We start from the raw sequence: 21,575 nt of genomic DNA on the forward strand, positions 1-21,575 counted from the left end.
TTTTTTGAGATGGAGTTTCACTCTTGTTGCCTAGGCTAGAGTGCAATGGCGTGATCTCCAGCTCACCGCAACCTCCGCCTCCCAGGTTCAAGTGATTCTCCTGCCACAGCCTCCAGAGCAGCTGGGATTAGAGGCCACCCCACCCAGCTAACTTTGTATTTTGAGTAGAGACAGGATTTCTCCATGTTGGTCAGGGTGATCTCGAACTCCCAACCTCAGGTGATCCGCCCGCCTTGGCCTCCCAAAGTGTTGGGATTACAGGTGTGAGCTACTGCACCCGGCTTTTTGTTTGTTTGTTTTTATGCTAATTTTAGAATTTACCTCACAGAGATTTCCCCCATCATCCTAAATTATTTTCATCACAGCACTTACCACTTTGTTTTTTTTTTTCTTTGAGACAGGGTCTCACTTTGTCACCTAGGTTGGAGTACAGTGGCATGATCATGGCTCACTGTAACCTCGAACTCCTGGGCTCAAGCAATCCTCCCACCTCTGCCTTCTGAGTGTCTGGGGCTACAGGTGTATGCCACCATGCCTGGCTATTTAAAAAAATTTTTATAGAGAGGTATTCTCATTATGTTGCCCAGTCTGGTCTCGAACTCCTGGCCTCAACGGATGCTCCTGCCTCTGGGTCTCAAAGTGCTGGGATTATAGGCAAAAGGCACCACACTGGGTCTATTTGTATGTTCTGATTTATTGTTTCACCCTATTAGAATACTATCCGCATGAGGTCTGGGATATGAGTCTGGTTTGTTCACTGCTGAAGTCTCAGCATCTAGAACACTTCAAGTAGGAGCTACAAATATTTATTAACTGAATGAATGCTGGGAATTGCACTAGATCTATGACTATAAAAATGTGTTTTGGCCGGGCGCGGTGGCTCAAGCCTGTAATCCCAGCACTTTGGGAGGCCGAGACGGGCGGATCACAAGGTCAGGAGATCGAGACCATCCTGGCTAACACAGTGAAACCCCGTCTCTACTAAAAATACAAAAAAACTAGCCGGGCGAGGTGGCGGGCTCCTGTAGTCCCAGCTACTCGGGAGGCTGAGGCAGGAGAATGGCGTAAACCCGAGAGGCGGAGCTTGCAGTGAGCTGAGATCCGGCCACTGCACTCCAGTCCGGGCGACAGAGCGAGACTCCGCCTCAAAAAAAAAAAAAAAAACAAAAAACAAAAAAATAAAAATGTGTTTTCACTTAATGTCCTGTGTCAGCGCTTGCCAGTCTGTTTTCTTTTGTTACGACAGCTTCCATCTTTATTCCTTCAAGCCAGGAATGTGATACTGATAATAATTCATTTTTACTGAGCACCTACTTTATCCTTGGCTGGCATTACAGATGGAAGCCACTGTGCCTGGCCCCAATCTCCACACTCGGTGAGGTGCATCATCGCTTGAGCCCAGGAGTTCAAGACCAGCCTGGGCAACATAGCAAAACCCCATCTCTACAAAAATAATACAAAAAAGTAGCTGAATGTGGTGGTGCACACCTGTAGTACTAACTACTCAGGAGGCTGAGGTGGGAGGAGCATCTGAGCATAGGATGTCCAGGCTGCAGTGAGCCATGATTGCACCACTACACCCCAGCCTGGGTGGCAGAATGAGACCCTGTCTCAAAAAAGTTTAGAAAGAGGAGGCCAAGGGCCGGGCGCGGTGGCTCACGCCTGTAATCCCAGCACTTTGGGAGGTGGAGGTGGGCGGATCACGAGGTCAGGAGAGCAAGACCATCCTGGCTAACATGGTGAAAACCCATCTCTACTAAAAATACAAAAAACTAGCCAGGCGTGGTGGCGGGCACCTGTAGTCCCAGCTACTCGGGAGGCTGAGGCAGGAGAATGGTGTGAACTCGGGAGGTGGAGGTTGCAGTGAGCCAAGATCGCTCCACTGCACTCCAGCCTGGGTGACAGAGCGAGACTCCGTCTCAAAAACAAAAGAAAAAAAAGAAAAAGAAAAAAAGAAAAAAAAGAAAAGAAAGAAAGAAAAAGGAGGTCAAGGAAGATAACACAGAGGCAAAGCCGTTCAGAGTGGAGGAGGTGATGTGGATATGACCCTGTTGGCAGAGGCTGGAGAGATGCAGTCAACAGCCCAGGAACTCCTGGAGCCACCAGAAGCTTGAAGACGCAAGCAAATTCCTCTCCTGGAGCCTCTGCAAGGAGCTCAGCCTTGCCAACACCTTGATTTTGGATTTCTGCCCTCCAGAACCATGAGAGAATACATTTCTGATGTTTTAAGCCATCTAATATATGGTAATGTGTCACAGCAGCCACAGAAAATGAATACAGAGCTAACTGTGTGGCCACAATTCCCCTGACTCCAATGAAGGCAATTCCAAATTAAAACATGCTAATTTTATTCTGTGACCTTGTCTCTCAGGAATAATTATCCCTGAAGCAGAAGAATTCTTGTACAGTGTCCTGCGCCCTGGGAATTACATATGGGTGACGAGCACCTTGGAAGTGGTTATTTTATTTTATTTATTTATTTATTTATTTATTTATTTATTTATTTTGAGACCGAGTCTTGCTCTGTCACCCAGGCTAGGGTGCAGTGGCTCCATCTCAGCTCACTGCAACCTCCACCTCCCGGGTTCAAGCAATTCTGCCTCAGCCTCTGGAGTAGCTGAGATTACAGGCATGCGCTACCATGCCCAGCTAATTTTTGCATTTTTAGTAGAGACGAACTCGCACCGTGTTGGCCGGGCTGGTCTCAAATCCCTGACCTCAAGTGATCCACCCACCTCAGCCTCCCAAAGTGCTGGGGTTACAAGCATGAGCCACTGCACCCAGCCACTGCTCTGATTTCTGAGCCTATAGTGTTTTTTGTTTATTTGTTTTTTAGTTTTATATAAAAGAAAGTATATAGTGTGTCTCCTTTTTAGTCTGACTTCTTTTACTCCACATAACGCTTCTGAGGTTCACTGATGTTGCTGTGTGCATCTGAGGTTCACTCCTTTTTTTTTTTTTTTTTTTTTTTTTTTTTTTTTTGAGGCGGAGTCTCGCTCTGTCGCCCGGACTGGAGTGCAGTGGCCCGATCTCAGCTCACTGCAAGCTCCGCCTCCCGGGTTTGCGCCATTCTCCCGCCTCAGCCTCCCGAGTAGCTGGGACTACAGGCGCCCGCCACCTCGCCCGGCTAGTTTTTGTATTTTTAGTAGAGACGGGGTTTCACTGTGTTAGCCAGGATGGTCTCGATCTCCTGACCTCGTGATCCGCCCGTCTCGGCCTCCCAAAGTGCTGGGATTACAGGCTTGAGCCACCGCGCCCAGCCTAGTTTTTGTATTTTTAATAGAGACAGGGTTTCACCATGTTGGCCAGGATGGTCTCGATCTCTTGACCTCATGATCTACCCGCCTCAGCCTCCCAAAGTGCTGGGAGGGCGACCGCGCCTGGCCAGTGCATTCCTTTGTGTTGCTGTGTCATATTCTATTGCATGAACACACCGCAGTTTGCTTATTCATTCACCTGTCATCGGCCATCGAGTTGTTTCTAGTTTTTGGTTCTTAGAAATAAAGCTGCTATAAATATCCCAAAGCCTATGTTTTTTTTTCTTTTTTTTCTCATTTTTACTCTGAGGCAGGGTCTCACTCTGTCACCCAGGCAGGAGTGCAGTGGCACGATCATGGCTCATTGCAGCTTTGACCTCCTGAACTCAACCGAGCCTCCCGCCTCATTTTTTGATTTTTTATAAAGACAAACTCTCACTATGTGGCCCAGGCTGGTCTTGAACTCTTGGGTTCAAGTGATCCTCCCACCTCACCTTTCCAAAATGCTGGGATTCCAGGTATGAGCCACCACGTCTGCCAAAACTCAGGAGTTTTTTGTTTTTGTTTTTTGAGATGGAGTGTTGCTCTGTCGCCCAGGCTGCAGAGCAGTAGCATGATCTGCCTCCCAGTGGCATGGCAGCCTCTGCCTCCCAGGTTCAAGCAATCCTTCTGCCTCGGCCTCCCAAAGAGCTGGGACTACAGACGTGCACCACCATGCCGGCTAATTTTTGTATACTTTAAATAGAGATGTGGTTTCACCGTGTTGCCCAGACTCATCTCGAATTACTAACCTCAAGTGATCCACCCACCTCAGCCTCCCAAAGTGCTGGAATTCCAGGCCTGAGCTACCGTGCCTAGCCAAGGCGATGTTTTCAATGCAAGATGTACACTCTCTGCTGCAAAGAATCCTATGGCAGGGATAGTATTAGCTCCACCTTGCATATGAAGAAACTGAGGCCCAGAGAGGTAAAGTCACCTCCCTGAAGTCACACAGCTAGTTAGTAACAGAGCCAAGATTTGAACCCAGGTCAGCCTGTACAACTCCAAAGCTTTTGATGTCTTCTCTGTCACGTCCCCTGTTGATGCTGGGACACAGTCGGGTTCTGTCTCCTGAGGGGCAGTACCTTGGAGTAGTCACCAGTTTGCCTTTTGGTGTCTGAGACTCCAAAACAACTTTTTATTAGCACATGGACAACGGACCCCTCTCTTGAGTAAGCTGGGCACGTCTTTATAAAACCAGGCTAGCTCACTGCAGACCAAAAAAAATGAAAAACAAAAAACAGGCTAACATGTTCTATGTCAACACAAAACAAATTATCACTGGACCGAGGATTGCAGGGACCAACATTTAACAGCTTCCTTCCTCTTTGCTAAGTTGCTTATATATATTTACTCCTCCCTCAGATTTTGTGAAACAGGTTACTGCTATCTCCATTTTAGAGATAAGATACCTGAGGTATAAAAACATGAAGTGGTTTGCCCAGGCTCATGCCCCAGGAAGTGAAAGAGTTAGGACTTGGGTCGGGCGCAGTGGCCCACACCTGTAATCCCAGCACTTTGGGAGGCCAAGGCGGGTGGATCATTTGAGGTCAGGAGTTTGAGACCAGCCTGGCCAATATGGTGAAACCCCACCTCTACTAAAAATACAAAAATTAGCCAGGCATGGTGGCAGGCACCTGTAATCCCAGCTACTTGGGAGGCTGAGGCAGGAGAATCACTTGAACCTGGGAGGAGGTGGAGGTTGCAGTGAGCCGAGATGGCACCATTGTACTCCAGCCTGGGTGACAGAGGGAGACTCTGTCTCAAAAAACAAACAAACAGACAAAAAGAGTTAGGACTTGAACCCAGGCCACATGTCCCACACGACTCTTTGCCTCCAAACCTTCACACACAAGACAGAGGCATCTGTTGCCTTAATTAGCAGGTTGCCTAGTGAGCAAGCTGATGAGAGGAATTTCATGTGCAATTCCACTGTTTGCTCCCTAGATATTTATCCACAGGATGTATTTATCACTGTATGACCACGTCTTGTATTTTCTGCGCCTGATGTTTTAACATCTGGGGCCATGCTGACCCCAGAGGGACTGCTCCTCCCAGGGTCAGCCAATTCCTAGACTTAGTAAACAACTTGCCCTTGAACAAGCTCTTCAAAAGCAAAACAACCAATCCAGAGCCCACGCCCCCAGCTGCCTCCTTTATTGGGCTTTCATATTATGGGTCACCATTCACCTGCCCCAGTCGCCCCAGGAACAGGTTCTAGACAACCAGAGACAGCCCCTATGGCCCACATCCCACTGAAAATGCTAACCCTGCTTACTTTGCCTCACCCCTCCTTCCTGCAAAAACCACTTAAGACTCTCATTTGAGGCCGGGTGCGGTGGCTCATGCCTGTAATCCCAGTACTTTGGGAGACCAAGGTGGGTGGATCACCTGAGGTCGGGAGTTCGAGACCAGCCTGACCAACATGGAGAAACCCCGTCTCTACTAAAAATACAAAATTTGAGCAAGGTGCAGTGGCTCACACCTGTAATCCCAGGACTTTGGGAGGCTGAGGCGGGTGGATCACCTGAGACCAGGAGTTCGAGACCAGCCTGGCCAACGTGGTGAAACCCCGTCTCTACTAAAAATACAAAAAAAAAAAAAAAAAAAAAAAAATTTGCCAGGCGTGGTGGCGGGTGCCTGTAATCCCAGCTACTCGGGAGGCTGAGGCAGGAGAATCGCTTGAACCCAGGAGGCAGAGGTTGTGGAGGTTGCAGTGACTCGAGATGGAGCCATTGCACTCCAGCCTGGGCAACAAGAGCGAAACTGACTCAAAAAAAAAAAAAAAAAAAAAAAAGACCCTCATTTGGTTCCCCCCTCCCTCTGCCTCCAAGCCCAGGGCTTCCCTGTGAGCCTCCTCCATCTGTCAGAGGCATTTAAACCAGAGCAACTCCATCTTGAATAGGGTCTGGGTAAAATGAGACTGAAACCTACTCGACTGCATTCTCAGAAGGTGAAGACATTCTAAGTCACAGGATGAGATAGGAGGTCAGCACAAGATACAGATCATAAAGACCTTGCTGATGAAACAGATGGCAGTAAAGAAGCTGGCTAATTCCCACCAAAACCAAGATGGCGACGAGAGTGACCTCTGGTCGTCCTCACTGCTACACTCCCACCAGCTCCAGGACAGTTTGCAAATGCCATGGCAACATCAGGAAGTTACCCTATATGGTCTGAAAAATGGAGGCATGAATAATCCACCCCTTGTTTAAAATATCATCAAGAAATAACCGTAAAAATGGGTAAACAGCAGCCCTCGGGGCTGCTCTGTCTGTGGAGCAGCCATTCTTTTTTTCCTCTACTTCCTTTCTTTTTTTGTTTTTTTGAGACGTAGCTTCGCTCTTGTTGCCCAAGGTTGGAGTGCATGGCATGATCTCGGCTCACTGCAACCTCTGCCTCTCGAGTTCAAGCAATTCTCCTGCCTCAGCCTCCCCAGTAGCTGGGATTACAGGTGCCTGACACCACACGTGGCTAATTTTTGTATTTTTAGTAGAGACATGGTTTCTCCATGTTGGCCAGGCTGGTCTCGAACTCCTGACCTCTGGTGATCTGCCCACCTTGGCCTCCCAAAGTGTTGGGATTAAAGGTGTGAGCCACCATGCCCGGCCTACTTTCTTAATAAACTTGCTTTCACTTTACTCTATAAACTTGTCCTGAATTCTTTCTTGCACGAGATTCAAGAACCCTCTCCTGGGGTCTAGATCAGGACACCTTTCCGGTAACACGTCATAGTACGGCCTCTTCCCCTTGGGATCTGTGAGTAACAAACATCTTTTCAACAGTAATCATCTGATCTCTTGGCCTTACCATACCTAAATCATAATAAAACATATATTAAAACAATCCCACATATTTCTTGAGCACCTGCAATGTGCCAGGCACAGTGCTGGGCCCTGGGGATAAGGAGACAGACCCAGTTCTGCCCTCTGGGAGCTCACAGTCTTGCAGGGAAGAGTGGCATCAAAGATTTATGCAAATAAAATTAATCAGTATTGAGAGGTTTACCAAGCTGGAAAAATACAGGGGAGCTATGAGAGGATAAAATAGGGGCACCTAGACGAGCCTGACCAACATGGTAAAACCCTGTCTCTACTAGAAATACAAAATTAGCTGGACATGGTGGTGCATGCCTGTAATCCCAGCTACTCTGGAGGCTGAAGCAGAATTGCTTGAACCTGGGAGGCAGAGGTTGCTGTGAGCTAAGATCACGCCATTGAACTCTAGCTTGGGCAACAAGAACAAAACTCTGTCTCAAAAAAAAAAAAAAAAAATGGGGGCACCTAATCCAGTCTGAGGGGTCCAGGAAGGTTTCCTGGAGGGAGGGGGTAGAAAGCCTGAAGGGCGACTGAAAGTCAGACGGAACAGCAGGTGCAGAGTCGTGTGCTCTGTGCCCACCTAGGCACATATGCCCACCCCTTCCCCACCCTCCCAACTTCCTGCCCCGTAAGCCAGGGGTCCCACAGGCACCAGAGGGCACATGCAGCTGGGATTTTTTTTTTTTTTTTTTTTTTCCTTTTTGAGACAGAGTCTCACTCTGTCGCCCAGGCTGGAGTATAGTAGTGTGATCTTGGCTCACTGGAACCTCTGCCTCCCAGGTTCAAGCTATTCTCCCACCTCAGCCTCCTGAGTAGCTGGGATTATAGGTGTGCAACACCACGCCCCACTATTTTTTGTATTTTTAGTAAAGATGTGGTTTCACCATGTTGGCCAGGCTGGTCTTGAACTCCTGACCTCAGGTGATCTGCCCGTCTTAGCCTCCCAAAATGCTGGGATTACAGGCATGAGTCACTACACCCAGCCCCAGCTGGGATTTTCAAAAGACTGGAAGGAGGGGACATACTGAGGGAGGTGTGGGGGTACCTCCAGGCAGGAGGACCCGAGAGAGAGAGCTGTGATATGGATGTAACCTCAAGGGCTGGGAGCCCAGCAGGCGGGGAGCAAGGAAGAAGTAACCCAACCTCTTTCTCCTTCCATCCCCTGATGTCCTGGCCCCCGAGAGATGACCCCAGCTGGAAATCAAAGTGCAAAGGAACTTGGGTAATGCAGTCCACAGAGTCAGCCCTCCCACCCCAAGCGCACAGAGCAGGCTGGGGAAGTGCAGAGAAAGAATCTTGGAGACACGTGGAGAATCACCAGCCCCACGCTTCATGGGAATCACATATTATTATTATTATTATTATTATTATTATTATTATTATTAAGATGGAGTCTTGCCTTATCGCCCAGGCTGGAGTGCAGTGGCGATTCTCCTGCCTCAGCCTCCGAAGTAACTGGGATTACAGGTGCGCACAACCACGCCTGGCTGATTTTTGTATTTTTAGTTGAGACAGGGTTTCACCATGTTGGCCAGGCTGGTCTCAAACTCCTAGCCTCAAGTGATCCACCTGCCTCAGCTTCCGAAAGTGCTGGGATTACAGGCGTGAGCCACCGTTCCCGGCTGGAATCACATGTTATGTGTTGGTCACTCAGAGACTCAGAGCCTGCCTTCAGAATCCCTGTTTCTCACCAAGGACTGCTGGGAGGAGGCCCCAGGGTGCTGTCTCCCTGGATTCACCAAGACCCCATTCATCTTTGTGCCCTGCCAGCCCTCCATGTGGTGGAGCATGTGGGCTCTGGAGCTAGGCTGCCTGGGTTCAAATTCTGGTTCTATCACTCTGTGGTTGTGTGACCTTGGGTGAGTTTCTTCACCTCTCTGAGCCTTGGTTTCCTTCTCTGGCAAATGGCAGTTGTAATGAGACTTAACCCCATGGAGAGGTTGTGAGTAGTTCCTGAGACCATGATAGGTATTAGCACAGAGCCCGGGGATGGTAAATGCTCAAGAAATTAGAAAAGGCAGTGTGGGCCGGGTGTGGTGGCTCACGCCTGTAATCCCAGCACTTTGGGAGGCCAAGGCGGGCGAATCACGAGGTCAGGAGAGCGAGACCATTCTGGCTAACAAGGTGAAACCCCGTCTCTAGTGAAAAATATATATATATATATGAAAACTTAGACGGGCATGGTGGCGGGCGCCTGTAGTCCCAGCTACTTGGGAGGCTGAGGCAGGAGAATCACATGAACCTGGGAAGTGGAGGTTGCAGTGAGCCGAGATCATGCCATGGCACTAGAGCCTGGGCCACAGAACGAATCTCCCTCTGAAAGGAAAGGAAAGGAAGGGAATGGAAGGGAAGGGAAGGGGAGGGGAGGGGAGGGGAGGGGAGGGGAGGGGAGGGGAGGGGAGGGGAGGGGAGAGGAGAGGAAGGGAAGGTAAAGGAAAGGAAAGAGGAAAGGAAAGAGAAAAGGAAAGGAAAGGAAGAGAAAAGCCAGTGTGGTCTAGCTGTTTGTAGACTCAAGCCTGGTTCACATCGTGGCTCTGTTTAAATTGTGTAGCTCTGTGCCTCATTTTCCAAATCTGGAGAATGAGATGGTATCAGTCTCATGGTGTTGAGTCTTGTGATTATTAAATTAATTGTTTGTGTAAAATGCTTAGAATAGTGCCTGGTACATATGAAGTATTCAATAAGCACGAAGATTATTCTCTGCTCTAAGCCCCCACTTAAAACCAGAGCGTTCACTGCAGTTTCAAACGGGCCCTCAGAGTGCCACCCTACCTCTGGCTCATTTCCCAAGGAATCCTGAGGAATCTCTGCCCAGCCATTACCAGAGACACCATGCTCTATGACTCCGATATCAGCTGGGGCCTCCCAGCCCGAGAGAGACCCCGATCAGTGTTAGGAGCACAGAATGTGGTCAGCGGCCTATTTTCAATTCCTGTTGTGCTTTGCTCTGTAGCCTTAGACAAGTTACTTAGCCTCTCTGAGCTTTACTTTCTTCATCCATAGAATGAAATGATGATCTTAATAAGAGTACAGGTTGATCATCTAATCTCTTATCTGTTGTTGGTGTTGTTGTTGTTGTTTTGAGATGTGGGGGGGGGGTCTCACTCTGTCGTCCAGGCTGGAGTGCAGTGGTGCAATCACAGTTGACTGCAGCCTTGACCTCCTGGCCTCAAGTGATCCTTCCACCTCAACCTCCAGTGTAGCTGGAACTACAGGTGCATGCCACCATGCATAATTTTTTTTGTTTTGTTTTGTTTTAGTTTTTGTAGAGATGGGGGTCTTGCTGTGTTGCCCAGGCTGGTTTTGAACTCCTAGCCTCAAGCAATTCTCCCACCGTGGCCTCCCAAAGTACTGGGATTACAGGTGTGAACCACTGCACCCAGCCCACTACAGAAGTATTGATGGGATTATAAGGGCTTCCGGCATCCCCCTGGGGAGTAAATTCTACAATATAAGGTATAGTCACTGTATCATTTTTCTAAAATCCAAAACTCTGAATTCAGAACCACATATACCCCTGAAACCACATCTGGCTGAGGGTTTTTATAAGAGATTGTGGACCTATAGGGCCATACCTCACAGGGTTGGCAGGGTATGATGGGCTAATGATATGAAGGAATGTGGCATAGTGCCTGGAACACAAGATAGCTGTTACTGTTTTCATTTCAGTTAAATTGTTCCATCTTTCACACCAACCACTGGAAAATGGCCTGATATCCTGAGAAGCTAGTAGGATAAAAGATAACTGTGTTTTGGCCGGATACAGCAGCTCACGCCTGTAATCCCAGCACTTTGGGAAGCCAAGGTGGGCGGATCACGAAGTCAGGAGATTGAGACCATCCTGGCTAACATGGTGAAACCCTGTCTCTACTAAAAAAATACCAAAAAAAAAAAAAAAAATTAGCCGGGCGTGGTGGCGGGCGCCTGTAGTCCCAGCTACTCGGGAGGCTGAGGTAGGAGAATGGCGTGAATACGGGAAGGCTGAGCTTGCAGTGAGCTGAGATCGTGCCACTGCACTCCAGCTTGGGCGAAAAGACTCCATCTCAAAAAAAAAAAAAAAAGAAAGAAAGCTGTGTCTTGTGCCTGTGTGGCCATTAATATCAATAACAGCCCTTCTCAAAATAATGCAGGGCCAGGCAAGGTGGCTCACTCCTGTAATCCCAGCATACTGGGAGGCCGAGGCAGGTGGATCACTTGAGGTCAGTAGTTCGAGACCAGTCTGGCCAACATGGTGAAACCCCGTCTCTACTAAAAACAAAAAAATCAGCCGGGCATGGTAGTGGGGACCTGTAGTCCCAGCTATTCAGGAGGCTGAGGCAGGATAACTACTTGAACCAGGGAAGTGGAGGTTGCCGTGAGCCAAGATCACACCACTGCACTCCAGCACAGGCAACAGAGAGAGACTCTGTCTCAAAAATAAATAAATACATAAAAATAAAAATAAATGCAGTCCTGGAAGACTTCAGGCCATGGAAGTGGTTTTCAGTACTTGTTTTAGCAGCCACGTCATTTTTCCAACTTAAATCTTACATGGATTTCCCCCCCATATGTCAAGGGGCAGACTGTGATTTCATTAGCATACATTTATTTTATGAGTTCATATTTGTACAAAAGAGCATCTCAATCACAAAGAACAATGAAGAGTTTTAGCTGAACCCCCTTTTGAAATCGGGTTTACAGAAGCCAGATGCAGCCCTCCACCAGCCGGCACATGCAATTTACCTGTGAATTTTTGCTTGGGATTTTTGTCCTACCAGTGATGTATTGACTCAGCTAAGTAGCTTCAAATGGTGACAGTTTTACATGACAACTTGCATTGGAGTCCCAGGATACACTTTGACTGGTCCAGAAAACCTTGAAGGAGAAGTGGTAGGATTTTGATTTCATGGGCCACATTGAACAACCACACACATTGTGTATTACAAATATAAATGTTATACCCCTGAAATCCACAACAAGCACAAAATACAGTCTTCATGCTGCAATATGGTAAGAAATGTCACACCATCCCTTATTATATAACGAATATGTCTTGATGGGAGAGCAGCATTCAGCAAACATGCTGGAGGCTTTTGTAGCATTTATTCAAGCTGGGACTCTGGGATGCAACAACAAACACAGTAGTGCAATATTCTGCAAGTGGGTATACCCAGGCCGGGCATTTACAAGGAATAGAAAGATCAGGCCAGGTACGGTGGCTCATGCCTGTAATCGCAGCACTTTGAGAGGCCAAGGTGGGCAAATCATGAGGTCAGGAAATCGAGACCATCCTGGCTAACATGGTGAAACCCCGTCTCTACTAAAAATACAAAAATCAGCCGAGCATAGTGGCGGGCGCCTGTAGTCCCAGCTACTCAGGAGGCTGAGGCAGGAGAATTACTTGAACCAGGGAGGCGGAGGTTGCAGTGAGCCGAGATTGTGACACTGCACTTCAACCTAGGCAACCAAGCAAGACTCTGTTTCCAAAACAAAACAAAACAAAACAAAACAAAACAAAACAAAAAGTCAACAGAGAGCTACACTTCTTGACCATGGATATGCAAGAAGTTCACATATGTGTGTGGAGATGGCAGGAAAAGGTGTATCCCAACCACTGCACAAGAGAAAAGGATGGTGATCTGAGGCTAGACAGCCAGCTTGGGAAAGGGGCAAAAATCAGTCTTCGAGGTTTTAGGTTATGTCAATCAAGTGAATTCTAAAATTTCCTTCTGTTTCTTGGCACTTGCTGGGAATGCAAGAATCTCATAGGAGTTTCTGCTTGCTTGGGAGGGGGTCTCTTACCTGCACCCTGGGCGCCACGGTAGGGGTATAGAGACAGAACATCCATTTTTCGACTTTGATAAGGGGGCGAAATAGGGGTGGCTTCCCAGAAATAAGAAAGGGGGTTGAGGCCAGGCACAGTGGTTTATGCCTGTAATCTCAGCACTTTCGGAGGCCGAGGCAGGCAAATCACTTGAGGTCGGGAGTTCGAGACCAGCCTGACTAACATGGTGAAACCCCATCTCTAAAAACATATACAAAAATTAGCCGAGTATGGTGGCAGGCACCTGTAATTCCAGCTACTCGGGAGGCTGACGAAGGAGAATCGCTTAAGGCTGGGAGGCGGAGGTTACAGTGAGCCGAGATTACACCAGTGCACTCCAGCCTGGGTGACAGAGCGAGACTGTCTCAAGAAAAAGAGAAAAAGAAAAAGGAAATAAAGAAAGAATGTTAAATGCTGGAAGTCGCAGACATAACTAACGTCCACAACAATAAGACATTAGGAGTCTTGGTCTGGCACGGTGGCTCATGCCTGTAATCCCAGCACTTTGGGAGGCCGAGGTGGGCAGATCATGAGGTCAGGAGATTGAGACCATTCTGGCAAACATGGTAAAACCCCGTCTCCACTAAAAATACAAAATTAGCTGGATGTGGTGGTATGTGCCTGTAATCCCAGCTACTAGGGAGACTGAGGCAGGAGAATCGCTTGAACCAGGGAGTCAGAGGTTGCAGTGAGCTGAGATCGCACCTCTGCACTCCAGCCTGGTGACAGAGCAAGACTGTCTCAAAAAAAAAAAAAAAAAAAAAAAAAAAAAAAAAAAGACATTGGGAGTCTCCGGCATTACAATTTGGTAGGTTGAGTCTTTGTGTGTAAGTTACATTTTTGAAAAGAGATTCTGTTCAAACCTTTGCAGATCCTTGGACTAACAGAAGTTTGCAAATTGACAGGTCCCTTGTCTCTGAGCAAAAGATCTGCCTACTCACATGTATTTGGATTTTACCTGAATTTTAAAATTCTTCTTCACCTCAGTGTTAACGTCGTTCATTGGTAACTCTTGAAAATGGCTTCTTAATTATTTACCTCCTTTTGGACCATTGCCCAGAAGCCTTACCTCTTCTGTAGAGAGTGGAGTTCACTCCTCCCCACCAAGCCAGGGCTTCTGGAATTTAACTTGGGGAGACTCACACCCTCACCCCAGGCGCCAGTCGGGGCAGAAGGGTCCCGCTTCTGACCACTTCTGTAAGAGAGACTCAGCGTGTAGAGAAAGGCGACAGCTTTTCAACAGCCGCTTACAGATCAGTGAGTTCCTCAGAGGTGGGGAGCAGGCAATCACTCTCAGCCATGGTTTCTGCTTGACAGGGTGGCCCACTCCGGACAAATTTGTGCCAGAGGTACATTCAAGGTACATGTTTTTGAAACACAGAAAACGGCTCTAGATTTTGCTATAACAGGATTTCCAGGAGGGCGCAAAGCTAGAGGAGTCTGTGCCGCCCGCCTTCCCCCAGCAAGAGAGGCTGTCCCCAGAATCAGGCCGCGGGTGACAGCCGAAGGAGGATGGCGGTCTTCTCCCGAGTAGGGATCTCCCTGACACGTTCCTCCTGGATCTGCGTGGGTTTTCTTCAACTGCAGTAAGAAATCTGCAAAACCTTGGAATCCGGGACCGTTTCTCCCTCCTCCATTTTCTGCAAAGGGCGCAGGCGCCTGGGGGCAGCCTGTGGTCTCCATAGCAACGATCGGACGCGCTGCTAGGCTCTGGCTCCGACTGCGCCTGCGCGGCTGGTCCCGCGGGGTCTCCTGGGTGGCTGAAGATGTTTGTGGGTCTTTGAGACCCTTCCTCACTTAGAAATTACTCTCATCTACTCAAATGATACCCATACACATACTCAGGTGTTACCCGCACACTCTCAAATATTACCCACAACTACTTTCAATTATACGCGGATGCTACCCACATGCTCTAGTGCTATCCACACTCACTAATGTGTATTCAAGTAACCCAAATGTTACCCGCACCTATTCAAATAGCTACTATGAGAGTCACGAGCAAGGTTTTGGTCTGTTTATTCTCCTTCTGTATTCCCAGTGCCTGGCACACTGTAGGTCCTCAGGAAATTTTGTTGGTTGCATGGATACACGGATGAATGAGCAATCCACACTTAACCAGATTTTATGATCATTCAGCTGTTATCCACATGTACTCAAATGCTACCTACGCTCACTCCGATGTCTCCAAGTAATTCAAATATTGCCCACTTACTCTGAGTGCCATGAAGGAGAATTGAGTTTACTCCCTTCCGTATCCTCAACTCCTAGAACAGTACCTGGGACCTAGTATCATGCAATAAATATCTGTAGGATGAATAAATGAGCCACGGGTACCCAGACGTTAGCCACACCCACTCAGATGTAACCCACAAGTTAGTTAACTCAGATAAAAATTGCCACCTCTTTCGCACTAGTCAGATGTTACCTGTGCTATCCAAATGATACCCATTCTTACTCAAAAGTTACCTACTCGCTAGAGTCATTCTCACCCTCCCTTGCATTACCCACACTCACTCGCACTCCTTAAACCTACTCAGGTGGTACCTACCCTCCCACAGTCATCACCCCCTCAGATACCCCCCACGCCCACCCGATGCCACCACCTCACAGCTTCTTGTCTGAGGCGTGATGTCGCCGGCGGTTTTTCTTGTTCTTCCTTTTGCCCCTCTTGCCTTCTCCAGCTTTGCTCTCCTTCTCAGAGGAGTTCAGAGGTGGCACCGCGTCCATCCGGACGGTGGCCCCAGCCTCCGGCTTCTCCCCCAGCCCAGGCACACAGCACTTTCTTGCAGGCAGCTCTCTGGGGCCCGTTGCTGGGGGACACAGTTCCTGCCTCAGGACCCGGGCCATATCCTCCACCGTCCTGCCCTCGCTCTGCAGAAACAGGTTCAGCTTGGTCAGGAATTCGATGTCCTGCTTCCGGGGCATGTAGACCACTCTCCAGACACCGCCCTTGCCCTTGATCTCCCTGGGGACCACGGCGTAATTGATGTCCTCCGTCAGCTGAATGATGGCGGCCTTGGATTTATCCTCTTCCAGATAGGCCTTCCCAGCCACTTCGAACTTGCCTAGAGGTTTGAGGGGCAGCCGAATAATCTCTTCGAATTCCTCGTGGTTGCAGTCCTCTGGGATCCCCAGGATCATCAAGGACTTGTAACTGTCCACTTCCAGGGCCTTGCAACCGTGCTCCAACAGTGCAATATCCTTCACACCGAACAGCATCTTGCCCAACTCTTTGAGGCAGCAGTATGCCCGCTGATGGACACCTGAGCTGCCTTGGGAATCCACGAAATTATCCAGGATGCCGCGATTCCTTCCCAAAGGGTACGAGAGAGTGAGGCCTCAGGGGCCGGAAGTCGCTCCCCAGGACCGCTTCGTCCAGCTCAGTGAAGGATGCCCCCAGCCCCTGCCTGCAGGGCTGTGCAACGTCGGGGCTTCTGTGGCTCCCTCTGAGTGGGCTCCAAGATTCCCAGGGACTTACGCCTGCTGGAGAAGCAGAAGGCGGTGTTTGCCTCCTGACTCGTGGCTCCCGGGTCCTGGGCAAGGCTGCACCAAGGAGGGTCTCAAGATGATGCTTCCCCTTTCTTGGCGTGGCCTCCGAAGGTCTCGCAGGCCCCAACAGTCTCTCCGGATCTGGGACTGCTGATCTCCCTGGGCAACTGCCAACGGAGTGTCGTGGGGGAGAGGGGGGCACTGCAGGCAGGGAGGCTCGTCCCTCACCGCTGGCCCAGAGGTTGCCCTCAGTGCCCTGTGGCCGGACTAGGACGAGGATGTGGCCGCTGCACTTGCTCCCGCAGTGACGTCACCGCCTCCTTCCGCTCTGCGGCCTGGCGGTCTCCATGGCAACCGCTGGAGCATCGCCTCTGCCATTGGCCGACTGGCTGCATTGAAATCAAGAGTCTGAGGGGGTCATTTGGAGGTGAGGGCTCGGCCACCAGGCATCAGAAGCGCCCGCGATTCCCCTTTGAATAATAGCTGATTCCAGGGGCGGGGGGACAGCGAATGTACAAGAGGCACCCGGGCATATTTTGAGGTCAGAAAGTAAGGAAGTGCTTAAAAAAAAAAAGATGACAACACCTGGAAAGAAACAGGAACCAGCCTGCAAGGCTCCCACTGGCCAACCCTGGGACAATTTGAGCATCAACGTTAAAAATGAAAGTAACAGATTATAACCCCTGAATAAAATTAGAATCTATGAGTTGATGTAGATGTAAGTACATGAATGAAAAGTTTGGTGAAGAATGTAAACTATCACATTGTCTCAAAGTACCTGCTCACATAATACTCATCAAAGGGAACAAATGTATCTTTACAGTGGAATGTTCTTGCTTGTAGGACATACACACACTATAATATTCAGAGCGATATGACAATTTACACTCAAAATGCTTCAGGGGAGAAAACATTCTTTTATTTTTTTGAGATGAAGTCTCCCTCTGTTGCCCAGGCTGGAGTGCAGTGCCCCGATCACGGCTCATTGCAACCTCCGCCTCCCAGGTTCAAGCGATTATCCTGTTGGGATTACAGGCGTGAGCCACCATGCCTAGCCAATACTACATATTATCAGGCTTTTTCACTTTGGATATTCTGGTATGTATCTCATCGGAGTAATCTCCTGAGTGAAATCTTGTGTTTTACATTGGAATATTCCTGATAACCAATGAAATTGAGAATTTATTTTCAGATACTTATTAGCCATTTGGACATTCTGTTTTGTGAAGAGTCTGCTAAAGTCTTTCACTTGTTTTTCTATTGAATTGTCATCTTTTTCTTATTGAATTGTAGCCTTTTTTTTTTTTTTTTTTGAGACGGGGTCTCACTCTGTCACCCAGGCTGCAGTGCAGTGGCCCAGCCATAGCTCACTGCAGCCTCAAACTCCTGGGATCAAGCGACCCTCCCAGCTCAGCCTCCTGAGCAGCTGGAACTACAGGCATATGTCACATGCCCAGCTAACTTAAAAAAATTTTTTCTGTAGAGATGGGGTCTTACCATGTTGCCCAGGCTGGTCCTAAATCCTAGGCTCAAGCAATCCTCTCACCTCTGCCTCCCAAAGTAATGGGATTACTCTGATACACCCCTCCTCCAGCAACTCTAGCACTCCCTGGATAGTAACTTTTTTGGGGGGGTAAATAAGGGTCTCTCTATGTTGCCCAGGCTGGTATAGAACTCCTGAGTTCAAGTGATTCTCCCACCTCGGCCTTCCAAAGCGTAGGGATTACAGGGACAAGCCACCACGCCCAGCCTCAGTAACTTTTAAACATGATCCCGCCATCCCTATATTATTATTATTATTTTGCCGTCACGAATGTAGTATTTTTTAATGTTTAATTTTTAATTGTATGGGTACATAGGAGCTGTATATATATATGTGGTACACAAGATATTTGATACAGGCATGCAACAAGAAATAATCACATTGTGGAGAATGAGGTTGCTATCTCCTTAAGCACTTATCCTTTGTGTTATAAACAATCCAATTACATTCATCTAGGTATTTTGAAATGTACTATTATTATTAACAATAGTCATCCTGTTGTGCTATCAAATAGTATGTCTTATTCATTCTTTCTATTTGTGTTGTGTGTTGTACCCATTAACCATCCCCGCCTCCCCCATCCATCCCCCTCACAACCCTTCCCAGCCTCTGGTAACCTTCTGTCTATATGTTCAACTGTTTTTTTTGTTTTGTTTTGGTTTGGTTTGTTTTGTTTTGAGATGGAGTCTCACTGTGTCACCCAGGCTGGAGTGTAATGGCGCGATCTCGGCTCACCGCAACCTCTGCCTCCCAGGTTCAAGTGATTCTCCTGCCTCAATCTCCCTAGCAGCTGGGATTACAGGCATGCGCCATCATGCCTGGCTAATTTTTGTATTTTTAGTAGAGACGGGGTTTCACCATGTCAGCCAGGCTGGTCTGGAACTCCTGACCTCAAGTGATCCACCCACCTCGGCCTCCCAGAGTGCTGGGATTACAGGCGTGAGCCACCATGCCCATCCCCGTTCAATGGTTTTGATTATTTTAATTGCCACAAATACATGAGAACATGCAGTTTGTCTTTCTGTGCCTGGCTTATTTCACTTAACATAATGACCTCCAGTTCCATCCTTGTTGTTGCAAATGGCAGGATCTCATTCTTTTTCATGGCTGAATAGTACTCCATTGTGTATAAGCACCACATTTTCTGTATCCATTCTTCTGTTGATGGACACCCAGGTTGTTTCCAAATCTTGGCTGTCGTGGACAGTGCTGCAATGAACATGGGAATGCAGAGATGTCCTTAATCTACTGATTTCCTTTCTTTTGGGTATATACCCAGCAGTGGGATGGCAGGATCAATTTTTAGCTTAATTTTTAGTTTTGAGGAACCTCCAAATTATTCTCTATAGTGGTTGTACTAATTTACATTCCCACCAACAGAGTATGAGAGTTCCCTTTTCTCCACCAGCATTTGTTCTTTCCCGTCTTTTGGAAGTCAGCTATTTTTTTTTTTTTTTTTTTAAAGGAGTTTCACTCTTGTTGCCCAGGCTGGAGTGCAATGGCGCAATCTTGGCTCACTGCAACCTCTGCCTCCCAGGTTCAAGCGATTCTCCTGCCTCAGCCTTCCGAGGAGCTGGGATTACAGGCATGTGCCACCACGTCCGGCTAATTTTTTGTATGTTTGGTAGAGACGGCATTTCTCCATGTTGGTCAGGCTGGTCACAAACTCCTGACCTCAGGTGATCCGCCCACCTCGGCCTCCCAAAGTGTTGAGATTACAGGCGTGAGCCACTGCGTCTGGCCGGATATAAGCTATTTTAACTGGGGTGAGATGATACTTTATCTCATTTTAGTTTTGACCACCATCCCTTTCTGGGTCCTCATCTCCCCAGATTCACCCACAATTGTCTAAGATCCAATCACATAATGTTTCTTATCCCACGTGGTTCATAGCAGACCTTCTGTTTAATACTGATTGATCCTCAACAATCATGACTCTTTCTTTACAAACATCAGTAGAACTAACATATTACTTTTCAGGTTTCCCAGTAGAGAGAAAACAAGGGAAATGTGCCCTCTCATTTAGGGGTATTAGGAACCAGCTCTTCCACAGATATTTCTTTTAAGTCTAATTTTGTCATTAAAAAAATCTGCATTTGAGCCCAGCACAGTGGCTCACACCTGTAATCCCAGTACTTTGGGAGGCCGAGGCAGGTGGATCACGAGGTCAAGAGATCAAGACCATCCTGGCTAACATGGTGAAACCCCGTCTCTACCAAAAACACAAAAATTAGCTGGGCGTGGTGGCCCATGTCTGTAGTCCCAGCTACTGTGGAGGCTGAGGCAAGAGGATTGCTTGAACCTGGGAGGGGGAGGTTGCGGTGAGCTGGGATCACACCACTGCACTCTAGCCTGGCTACAGAGTGAGACTCCGTCTAAAAAAAAAAAAAAAAAAAAAAAAAATTGCATCTGAGCCAGTCATGGTGGCTTACACCTGTAATCCAAGCACTTTGGGAAGCCGAGGTGGGCGGATTGCCTGAGGTCAGGAGTTCGAGACCAGCCTGGTCAACAGGACGAAATCCCATCTCTGGTAAAAATACAAAAATTAGCCAGATATGGTGGCACGGACCAGTAATCCCAGCTACTTGGGAGGCTGAGGCAGGAGAATCACTTGAACCTGGCAGGTGGTGGTTGCAGTGAGCAGAGATCACGCCACTGCACTCCAGCCTGGGCGACAGAGTAAGACTCTGTTAAAAAAAAAAAAAAAAAAAAAAAAAAAGGCTGGGCGCGGTGGCTCAAGCCTGTAATCCCAGCACTTTGGGAGGCCGAGACGGGCGGATCACAAGGTCAGAAGATCGAGACCATCTTGGCTAACATGGTGAAACCCCGTCTCTACTAAAAAATACAAAAAACTAGCCAGGCGAGGTGGCAGGAGCCTGTAGTCCCAGCTACTCCGGAGGCTGAGGCAGGAGAATGGCGTAAACCCAGGAGGCGGAGCTTGCAGTGAGCTGAGATCCGGCCATTGCACCCCAGCCTCGGCAACAGAGCGAGACTCTGTCTCAAAAAAAAAAAAAAAAATTCACATTAGACTCCATGGCATGACCATTTTAATACAAAGATGAGTTTTCCTTCCAAAGATGAAGTAAAATTGGCGATCCAAAATATTTGCCACGAGTTTATGAATCCTTGACACTCCACTGAATATCCCTGGGCTTATGCATGTTCCAAATTGAGAAGCAAGGGAAGAGAATGGTTCATTTATTTGATCCACCAGGATTTACTGAGAAGTGTCCTTGTTCTAGGCTTGGGTAACGTGCTGGGCATACTTGAGTGAGAGACAGGCTCTGCTTTGAGGAGCTCAGTCCAGTGGTTACGACAGGCTAGCTCAGTCTGTTTACAGGCAGGGAGAGAAACCCTGTAACTACCACGAAAATGTGTTCCAATCCTGGTGTGGGGTGTAGAATACAGAGTATATCAAGTGGGCTTAGTTTTCCTGGAACATGTTTTGCTAGAGTTTAAAGAGAGAACTGCATAAAATCCTTTGGAGGCCCTGAGATGCCTGACTGACATCATTACTGTGTCAGTAACCTTTTTATCAATTTATCCTTCAATGTCTCTGATTAATTCTCCATAAAGGAATTCATCTGTCTGGTCTCATCTGGGAAGGCTTCCCACAGGAAGTG

The sequence above is a fragment of the Rhinopithecus roxellana genome, chromosome 12, assembly GCF_007565055.1.
Source record: "Rhinopithecus roxellana isolate Shanxi Qingling chromosome 12, ASM756505v1, whole genome shotgun sequence".
Taxonomy (NCBI): domain Eukaryota; kingdom Metazoa; phylum Chordata; class Mammalia; order Primates; family Cercopithecidae; genus Rhinopithecus; species Rhinopithecus roxellana.